Source organism: Ipomoea triloba, chromosome 8, assembly GCF_003576645.1.
Source record: "Ipomoea triloba cultivar NCNSP0323 chromosome 8, ASM357664v1".
NCBI lineage: Eukaryota > Viridiplantae > Streptophyta > Magnoliopsida > Solanales > Convolvulaceae > Ipomoea > Ipomoea triloba.
The window spans coordinates 13,974,274-13,984,638 of record NC_044923.1 but is presented as its reverse complement, the minus strand read 5'-3'; the positions used below and the strand labels follow the sequence as shown (position 1 = coordinate 13,984,638).

At 38.8% G+C, this 10,365-nt stretch overlaps 1 pseudogene; it reads right to left on the bottom strand.

Moving 5' to 3' along the window:
- Window positions 1-1,919: 1,919 nt before the first annotated feature.
- On the bottom strand, window positions 1,920-2,018 carry LOC116028144 (annotated as a pseudogene).
- Between the last annotated feature and the right edge of the window lie 8,347 nt (window positions 2,019-10,365).

Sequence of the window (10,365 nt, the reverse complement as noted above, 5' to 3'; positions counted from 1 at the left end):
AGGTGAAGGTCTTCTACAGCTACCAAATCCGCGGAGGTATGGTTGGCTTGAGCACTACATATAAAAGGAGTGCAATCTCACATTAGTTCAGCATCAACCCCTTCACGAGAAGATTTAATTCCAGTCGACGTTCAAATTCGGTGTAGGCTGAAATTTATCTAGTGACAGCTTCCTCGGTTTTTATTGACGGCAGTAACAATTTGGTGGCGTGGAAATTTGTTCTCGGCAGCAACACATTGCGGCGACGACGACTTCCTTGATCGACTTTACTTGTTCTGGGTTTAGTCTGAAGGCAGCAGCTTTGAATTTCTGGCAATTTACACAGCAGCAAAAATTAATTTCTGGACTGTGAATTTTCTTTGGGCGGTGGTTGGAGAATTACCAATTTTGGCATTCAAGAATTATGGGCAATTTCCTTGGTCAGCATCAAAATTATACGGAAAGCATTTTCCTTTCATTTTATTCTTTATTTTTGTAAATTATGAATTGGTTATTCTTTGCAAAATAATGTTGAGTGCGAAACTCGCTGCAAACCCACTTATGAATTGCTAGAATAGTTGCCTAGGACTATGATTTTAACTATCATGAATATTTTGCAGTGATTTAAGTTTCAACTTTGCCAATCGAATTAAGTTGAATCTGGCCAATTGAGCATTTATTAGCCTGTTTGAGGGGAGTTATAGAGTATACACCATACTTATATAATTCTAAGCTTTGTAGGAAAAAAATGACAAATAATTTGGTTGTCTTACTTAATTGTTTATTTTGATTCACAACCCGGGTATTCCGTAGTTCTTTTGGACCTAATGGGTTTTAACTATTTGAATAAGTGTCTTAAGCACATGAATGGTTAAAGCACATGACTTATTCTGAACGCCATAAAGAGTAGTCATATTCAAGAAAAGAATGAACTCTTAATTGATTGGCAATGTTAAGCTTAAAATGCAAAGTTAGTAGTGGTATTGAATTCATGTTCTTAGAGATTTGTCTTCTATGTTAGTTACTAAATTGTCTGCTATCTCATTCTTTTTGGTTTTTAATTATTTTATTTCTCCAAATTATTTTATTAGTTTCGACTTTACTTTATTGCATTCAAGTTAATTATTTGCAAGTTATTCAATTGCATAGCATCAATTCCCTGTGGGATTGACCCTTGCATTTTGCACACTATTACTACACTGATTCGTGCGCTTACGAGAATAATATTATATTGTCCATCAATTTTTGGCGCCGTTGCCGAGGAATTATTTACTGTGCAATTTGTTCTTTCCTTTGCTTAATATTGCTTTCAAAAAAATTATAAAAAAAAAGGTGCTTAGTATTTGTTTAGTTTTTCTTTATTTCCCTTTTACTCTTCCTTGAATATCTTGTTTATTTACTTGTTTGCTTGTTAGTTTATTTGAGTTTTTATTTTATGCATGGCCATCATTCTTTAAAACCTATACTGTTGCCTTTAGACAATCGCATTGATAGAAAAAAGAAAAAAACTTTACCTTTTGAAAACTCTAGTTGTGAACCACAGGAAACAACCACAACAATGGATGCACTTCCTCAACCCAACCCTAGGCTAATGAAAGACTTTGGTAGGCTCCAAGTAGGAGCTTCACCTTCTTGTATAGTGCTTACTGATGCAGCCAAGAATTATGAGCTAAAGACGGTCCACTACAACCAGTTGCTGTTTTTTCACGGTTTAGCAAGCGAGGGTGCCTTTACCTTTATCAGAGATTTCTACGGGATAGTCCAAAACTTTCCGTTGAATGACTTGACCGAGGATGATCTGAGGAAGAGGTGTTTCTCGTACACCTTGAAAGATGCAGCAAATACATGGTTCATGTCTTTCACACCGGGATCCCTTCGAACATGGCCGGAGGTATACAACAAATTTATAGGTAAATTCTATTCCCATTCTAAAACTGTTGAATTAAGAAGGAAAATTGCAACTTTTTCGCAAGCTGAAGGTGAACCGTTCCATGAGGCATGGGAAAGGTTCAAAGTGTTACTCATTTAATGCCCCAATTGGAGTTGCAAAATCAAACATTTTATGATGGTTTGACCCAAACCAACCAATCAATGGTTGACAATGCGGCTGGAGGTGCCGTGGGAGAAAAAACTGCGAAAGAAACCTTAGCATTGTATGAAATGCTAGGTGCAAACTCCCAATAGAAAAGCATAAGGGGACGGACACAAGGTACGTATGAAGTTAACTCAAATATTGGGTTTGAAATTCATATGTCTGAGTTAGCAAAACAAATGAACAACATGTGTTCTATAATGGGTGTGAAGCAAAATAATGAATCCATGGTTGAAGAAAATGTTAATAATTTTGAACAGACCAATGCAATGAATAGTTTTAATCAAAGGCCTAGAAATGACCCGTATTCTAATTCTTATAATCCGGGTTCGAAAAATCACCCTAATTTTTCTTGGAATAATAATAATCAAAATAATTTCCAACCAATTGCTCATCAACCACAAAACCATCTTGGGAGGATTCTTTGAATACTTTTATAAAGGCTTGCAATAAACAGCAAGAAATAAATGAGCAGCCGTTCCAGATGCAACAAGAAGCGAGTGAACAACGGTTCCAACAAACGGAGGCATCACTTGCTAAAACTAAGGCTACACTTTCCAGAAATGAAGCATCCAAGAGAAAACTGGAATTACAAATGGGGCAAATCGCCGAAGCTCTGCAAGGCCATGTGCCAGGTAAGTTGCCTAGCCAACCTCAAGAAGCTAAGGTTATGAATGTTTTAAGAAGTGGTAAAGTTATTGAAAACAATGTAAAAGAAAATACCACTTCTAAACAAGTTGAAATAGTTGAAAATTTGAATGTTGATGATGATGTTAATAAAGATGAACCCAAATTGCATAAATCTAATGATCCTTATGTGCCCCCTAAGCCTTATGTTCCACCAGTTCCATTTCCTGGTAGATTAGAAAAACCAAAATTTAATAAATCATTTTCTGAAATCTATGATTTGTTGTCAAAAGTGAAAGTGAATTTGCCTTTGTTAGACATGATTAAAAATATGCCTGCCCATGCTAAGTTTTTATGTTTGTTTTTTGTTTTTTTCCATTTTCTTTGATACATATGTTGGTTTCACCTTATATATCTTTTTCAAATTCTTAAATAATTCTTTTTTTTTTAGAGTTCTACTGACTCTGTTACAATGTAGTATCTGTTCATAGCTACTTTCTCAACCTACTGGAGCACAAAGAGTCAACAGGTGCCTCCACTGAGTGCTATAAATTGTGGTGTCGTTTGTTGGTTCAAGGATCATCTTTGTGGCATAAGTGAGATGAAAAATATAAAAAAAATGAAAAAAAAATATATATCATAAAATATGCACCATATCTGTGACATATTCCATAACAATGTCCTCCACAAGTGCCACAATCTCTGGAAGTGGATTGTGATCATCTCCAAATCCATACATCATATGCTACAAATCCTTTTGAAACATTCCACGTTTACGTTTAAATGAACCTTCTGATGACTAGGATGCTCCAACTTTTGCTTTTGACGATTGCCCCACTGTTGAGTTACTCATTTCTATGCAAGGTAATGTCCTTTGTTCAACTAGCAATTCTCTTCAGTATCAAATTCAATAGCTGAAAATATCCTTAACTTCTCAATTGCAAGTGTTGCCGGACGAGTGGACGATGGTGGAGCAGTGAAGTAAGAATCGACATTCGGGGAGCTACGTTGAAGACTGGAGTAAAATGGCGAGGTTTTTGGGGAAGTTCTCTTTGGAAAAAGTCATAAATAGGAAAAAATAATGAGTAAACTTTGGAAGAGACGAGCATTTGCATTTTAATTTTGAATAAATGCCTTGATCCTTGTTTCTTTCATGTTTTGCACCCACACTGTGATAGAATGTTTCCGAATTTGATTTAGGTTGTATTTTGTGAAATTTTCATATTTATTTTATCAAATTTTTGTATAGCTCATATAAGGGTACTAATAGAATAAATTGATGCTGGATAAGTAATGTGTATATGAAATTTGTATAGACTGAGAGCAAAGAAGCTTTTTTTTTGTATTCAAATCCCTTCTTCCAACTTATAGAGAGTGTTTGTTATCTCCTTTAGAGAGAGAGAGAGAGAGTTGAAGAGAGGAGAAGAAAATGGCCCCAAATCCCCTTAGTTGTGAGTCTAATGGCCCTTATATAGGCCTAAGTTATTTGACTTTGACAATTGACTTTTCACCCGACCACATGACCCTAACCTGAATCTGGACCGACCCAGACAGTATTATGGTATAGTAAACCGTATACCTGGGATATATTTCCTATCAAGTAGCCCCCCAGTTCGTGCCCTGATGTCGAACTATTGAGGAAGGGTTCGGGCTGGAGAATTTGGTTAATTTGTCCGTGACTTACGCTGGTTGCCTCGTAAAAAACCTTAGACTAAGAAAAAACCTAGTGGGAAAAAATCTTAGCTAAGGAAACAAGAGCACAACCTTAAGCATAGTTCTTTGGACTATAAGGGTCGTCCGAACTTTACCGATTTAGGGACCGATTTGCGATACGATTGAGAGGTCGAACTTTACTAATCTAGTGACTGGATTATTAGCTATGACCGGGAGGTCAAATTAATCACGATTAAGAGATTTGATTCTACCCATCAAGGGATTGGACTTACCTGCGATCTAAGGTTCGAATCCTACCAATAAGAAGATTGGGTTTCACCAATCGGATGATTGGATTTTAATGAGTTCTAGAGATCATGTCTTACCAATCAAGAGATTAGATTTATTTGCGGTCCAAGGACCTCTATTGATCTTACTGATCAAAAGTGGGAATGCTTCTCCCGATGCCTTTTACTCAAGCTGAGCGGTCGTAGTTAGTTTTGAGCCTGGTCAAACCTTGACCTCGATTACATGGTATTAAGATTATTCTGCACCCGATCGCGTTTGGTTAGTTTTTGCTCATCCATATTAATCGTTACGATGGGTTTTTTGAAAACCAAATTCATTTGAACAGGGAGACTTCCTCTTTTGTACTTGGTTTACGAACCAAAATTCCCAAGTGGCGGGACGCTAGGGGACCCGAAAGTCTGATGAGACCGGGAAAGTCTAATGAGACCCGAAATGTCATTATGCTCGGAAAGTATGCTATGGTGTGTTAGTCACCAAAGCCACTTTGCTCGGGAAATGCACTACGTTCGAGAATTGCTTTAATAAGCTCCATAGGTCGAGAGAGTTGCCTTAATAGCCCCCCACTCCCTATGTTGCGAGAATCGCCAACACAAGGGAATAGATATGATGGGCTCCCGAGTTAGTTTTCGCTTTTGACGGCGGATGGTCGATTTGCCTAACTTGTAGGACTTTGGGGATTTATGAGGTTTAAATTTACCGATATAGAGATTAGACCTCTAATATGATAAAGGGATTGAATGGTACCGATCAAGCGATCTGATTTTTAACGTGACCAGGTGATCAATTCTTACCAATCAAGAGATTGGATTTAGCCGGGGAGGGATTTCAACCTGGCGGGCTTAATTGCGTACTTCGTATAACTTAATGCCAGGAATTGGTCACGGGCTCATCATGTTGATAGTGGCAATGCCAACCTTATCGAGCTTATAGCGTCGGTGGTGGCAATCGTGAAGCAGCATCGCTGATTTGGAGATTTGAACATAAGGCCCATGGTTGGGATTCCGATATGGAGATCAAACATAAGGCCTATGGCCGGGTACCTCGATTCAAGAGATCGGAGCTGATCTGGAGACCAGTATAAGGCCCATGGTCAAGCACCTCGATCAAGAGATCGAAGCTAATCTTGTCAATGGAAATTAGGCCCATAGTCGGGCACCTCGATCAAGAGATCGGCAACGGTCCGGAGACTAAGTATTAGGCAAATGGCGGGCACCTCGATCAAGAGATCGAAAATTAGGCCCATGGTCGGGAACCTCGATCAAGAGATTGAAAATTAGGCCCATGGTCGGACACCTCGATCAAGAGATCGGCGATGTTGCTGAGTAGGAGAGTTTTTGTTTTTTTTTTTTTTAATTTTCTGATTGTAGAGGTCCGGAAACCTTTGTCTCTAGATCTTCTGATCGCCGAGGTCCGGAGATCTTTGTCTTTTGATCTTTTGACCGTAATCGGCTCTTGGGTCGGGTTCTAGTCAAAATTGCCTACGTCGTAGGGCTTGATGCGGAGATATTTTCCTGGGCTTGATGCGGAGATATTGTGTAGAACATCCACTTTTGGTCCTAGTATTATTGTGGCATGACTATTTTTGGTCCTTTATCAACAAAATAGTTTAAATACCGTTAAATTCAATGATGTTTCGGTCTTCAATTATGGATGTTTTCAAAAAAATAAACATAAAAATTATGACGGTTCAACATACTTTGTATAAAAAAGATTGAAATGCCTTTGTATTTAACGATATTTTGACGATTTTGTTGATGGAGGACTAAAAATGGTCATGCTGCAATAATACTATGACCAAATGAGGATGTTTTAATAAAAAAGGGACTACAAGTGGATTGTCACCTATAAATCTAAGACCAAAAATGGAATTAACTCTAAAAATTTAGTATGACTATTCTACGTACAAAGCTAGAAATAGTGTAATTTACAAATAAAAAATTACAATCATAACTTTACAAAGTTAAAATTTTGTGGCAACATGCCCAAATTAATGGAGCGTTTGGTCAACGCGTAAACTTCGTGATCTTTAGTTGTATGCGGGCTTAACCATAGTGGTTGTAGCCAACATTTCAACAGGATCACCAGTATAGAATTCACTTCGAAACTTGCTTCAATTGTTTACCCCATATTCAAACTGAATAATGGATTTATTAGATACATTTTCTCACAGTCCCATACAACAGGGGTGATTAGTTTCAAATTTATCGTTCGATTTTGAATTTGGTATCCATGCCACACACCGGATTTCTAATATGCAAATTAATTGCATGCTCTAAATATGTCGCGATCGATTGCCAAGATGATGCTGATCCATGTGTTTCCCTTGCGTAGGGATTACTGGTCGGGTGAGACCATTAGGCAAAAAAGGATAGTAAAATAAGTAAACACATGGTACACCACCAAAGCGAGATATCTCGGGCTAGAATATCCCGTACGGTTTCCCCCTCAAAACCAAAAGTTCTTATTTTTATTATGCTTAGGACCGATCATGCGAATGCACCTAGTCCGAGCTCATAGTGTCAACGATGGCAAGGCCAACCTGAACGGTCTTGGTACACTTTAATACTTGTGTATTGAGACATACATTGTACAATTTACAAATTAAAGTAACTTAAACTAATAATTTACAAGTTCTAAAAAATTTTGCTTCACTTGGTCGTGGCTTCGAACATGTGGGCTCGGGCACTTGATGGAGTTTGCAATCTTCAGTTGGAATGATCTACAGATCAAGTTTTTCGATCTAACAATCGCTTCGGCCTTTGGGTTGGAATGATGTCGAGATTTTCTCGGGCTCGAGGGTGTTGGTGGTGGAACCTGATGCTGTCTGAGATTGCAGATAAGTCAATTGCAGAGAACCTGATGACAGAACAAACATCTATGAAGTTTGATTGGTCTATGCCAATCCATGATCACTACGACCAAATGGCCAATATTGCAGCAAAATTATAGGGGATGGGGATGGAGTTGTCTGAATCATGGCTAGTTCATCTAGTTATTAACTCACTTCCACCAGCAGAGTTTGGACAGTTCCATGTGAACTACAATACTCTTAAAGAAAAATGGAGTTTTAAAGAAACTAAACATTTGCTGGTTCAAGAGGAAACGAGATTAAAGAAACATCACTCCATCCACTTCACATCTTAAGGAGGTTCAAGCACCAATAATAGAAAATCAGGTAAAAAGAGCAAGACCCAGCATAACACTCAATCAGGTCAAACCCAGAAAAGAATCAAATGCTTCTTTTGCAACAAAATGGGATATTTGAAGAACGATTGTCCAAAGAGGAAGGCTTGGTTTGAAAAGAAGGGTAATGATTCTATCTCTATGCTTTTTGAATCAAACCTTATATAAGTACCCAACAATACCCGATGGTTAGATTTCGGTGCTACTACTCATATCTCTCATATTTTGCAGGGATTTAGTTCGATCCAACTCACAAGAAGAACTGATGAATTCTTGTTTATGGGAAATAGGATGAAGGAACGAATTGAGGGAATAGGGACGTATAGATTGATCCTAGATATTGGATATCATTTGGATCTAGAAAATTGTCTCTATGTCCCTGAATATGCTAGAAATATTGTTTCAGCTAGTAGGTTGGATATGTTGGGATTTTACATCAAATTTGAGAATCGTACTTTTCATTTATGTAAGGACAATAAATATTATGGTTTTGGTACTTTGATTGATTCTCCTTATCGTTTTAATCTTGATGTAAATTTTGTTAAATCTTTATTTTAAGTTGAGAGTAGTATAGGAGTGAAACGTAGTGCATTAAAGGAAAAGTCTACTTACTTGTGGCATAAACGCCTGAGACACATATCCAAGGAAAGGTTAGTAAAGTTGGAGAAAACTGAAATCCTACCTGCCTTGGGATGTGTGTGTGGATTGTATTAATGGAAAACGAACCAAACACATAACCAAGAAACCTGCTACAAGGAGTAGTGAGCTGCTTGAAATAATTCACACCGACACCTGTGGACCTTTGATGTTCCTTCTTGGGGCGGCGAAAGGTACTTCATTACCTTTATAGATGACTACTCACGATATGGCTACATATATCTACTGCATGATAAATCTCAGTCTGTGAACACTTTAGAGGTGTTCATTAATGAGGTTGAAAGGTAGTTAGATAGAAAAGTCAAAATTGCGAGGTCAGACCGAGGGGGTGAGTATTATGGTAGGTCTGACGAAAGAGGACAATGTCTAGGTACTTTTGCTAAATTCCTCGAATGTAGGGGCATTTGTGCACAGTATACAATGCCCGGAACATCGCAACAAAACGGTGTCGCTGAAAGGCGAAATCGTACCCCTATGGATATGGTTAGAAGCATGGTAAGTAATTGTACCTTACCTTATTCACTGTTGATGTATGCGTTAAGGACCGCTACATATTTATTAAATCAGGTTCCAAGTAAAGCAGTTCATAAGACACCTTATGAACTATGGACAAGGAAGAAACCGAGTTTATGGCATCTTCATGTATGGGGTTGCCAAGCGGAAATAAGGTTGTATAATCCACGTGAGAATAAACTTGACCCAAGGACAGTCAATGGTTTTTTCATTGGCTATCCATAAAGGTCTAAAGGGTACAAGTTTTATTGTCCTAACCATAGTATGAGAATTGTAGAGACTGGAAATGCTCGATTCATTGAAAATGGTCAAAATAGTGGGAGCATAGAACCACACAAGGTGGACATTCGAGAAATTCATGCTGAAACCTCTTCACACGACAAGATGTAGTTCCGGTTATTACATTGCCATCTTTGTTGGTCCCAAGGGGATGGGGTACAAGTCTAGAGGGGGGGTGAATAGACTTGTATAAGTTTTTGCAAATCTTTTCAACCTCTCGTGTGTATTGAACTTAGGATGTTTAGGTTCGATACCTCACGAGGTGAAGACAAAGTTTTATGCGCAGCGGAAATGTTATCCCCTTTTAGTTAGCACGAGTTCGAGTTAGTTCGAGAAGTGCGTTTATATGCAGTGCAATCGAGAGGTTAGCGAGAGATAAAAACAGTAAGTAAATGCAAGAAAGATTTTTAAGTGGTTCGGCCAACCCGCCTACGTCCACTCTTCTTCCAGAAACTCCCTGGAAGGATTGCACTAAAAACTTCCCTTATTTAGTACAATATCGAGCGCTTGAGCTTTGATCACGAAGCCCGCCTCAANCAACCCCAGAGGTCTCTCCTGGCCCTCTCGTGAACTCAACGTTCTGTCCCAAGGAGATGGCAGTGGCGAGCCTGATATCTTCTCGAAATCGTGCTTCTGTTTCAGGATCTTCTTCAGGCTCAGCTTCAACTTCTGGTGCTTCAACTGCTATGCTCTTCCCTTTATCAGTTCTTTCACTGTTCAGCTTCATTACTCGTGTTTCGTGGGCAAGATCCATCAGTTGTTGAGCTGGGATCTCGGAGATGCCCAACCACTGGAGTGCAAACTGCTCTTCTGCCTCCATTTCAGCTGCTTGACTCATCAATTGAGTGAAAGAACTGGTTCTCCAGTTGATCCACCTGATCACCCTGGAGAAGTCATCAAGAGTGGGTGCTTCCACTGCCAACTGAGTGGAAACTTCTTCATATAAGTCATCCCGCCCATCAGAGATGATTTCAGTAGCAGAGATTGCTTCGTCTACCTGAGCTGTGATCTCTCGACTATGCTCCAAGAGATCATCTTCCACCCTGACTGTGTAGTCTGTCTCTCGAACCATC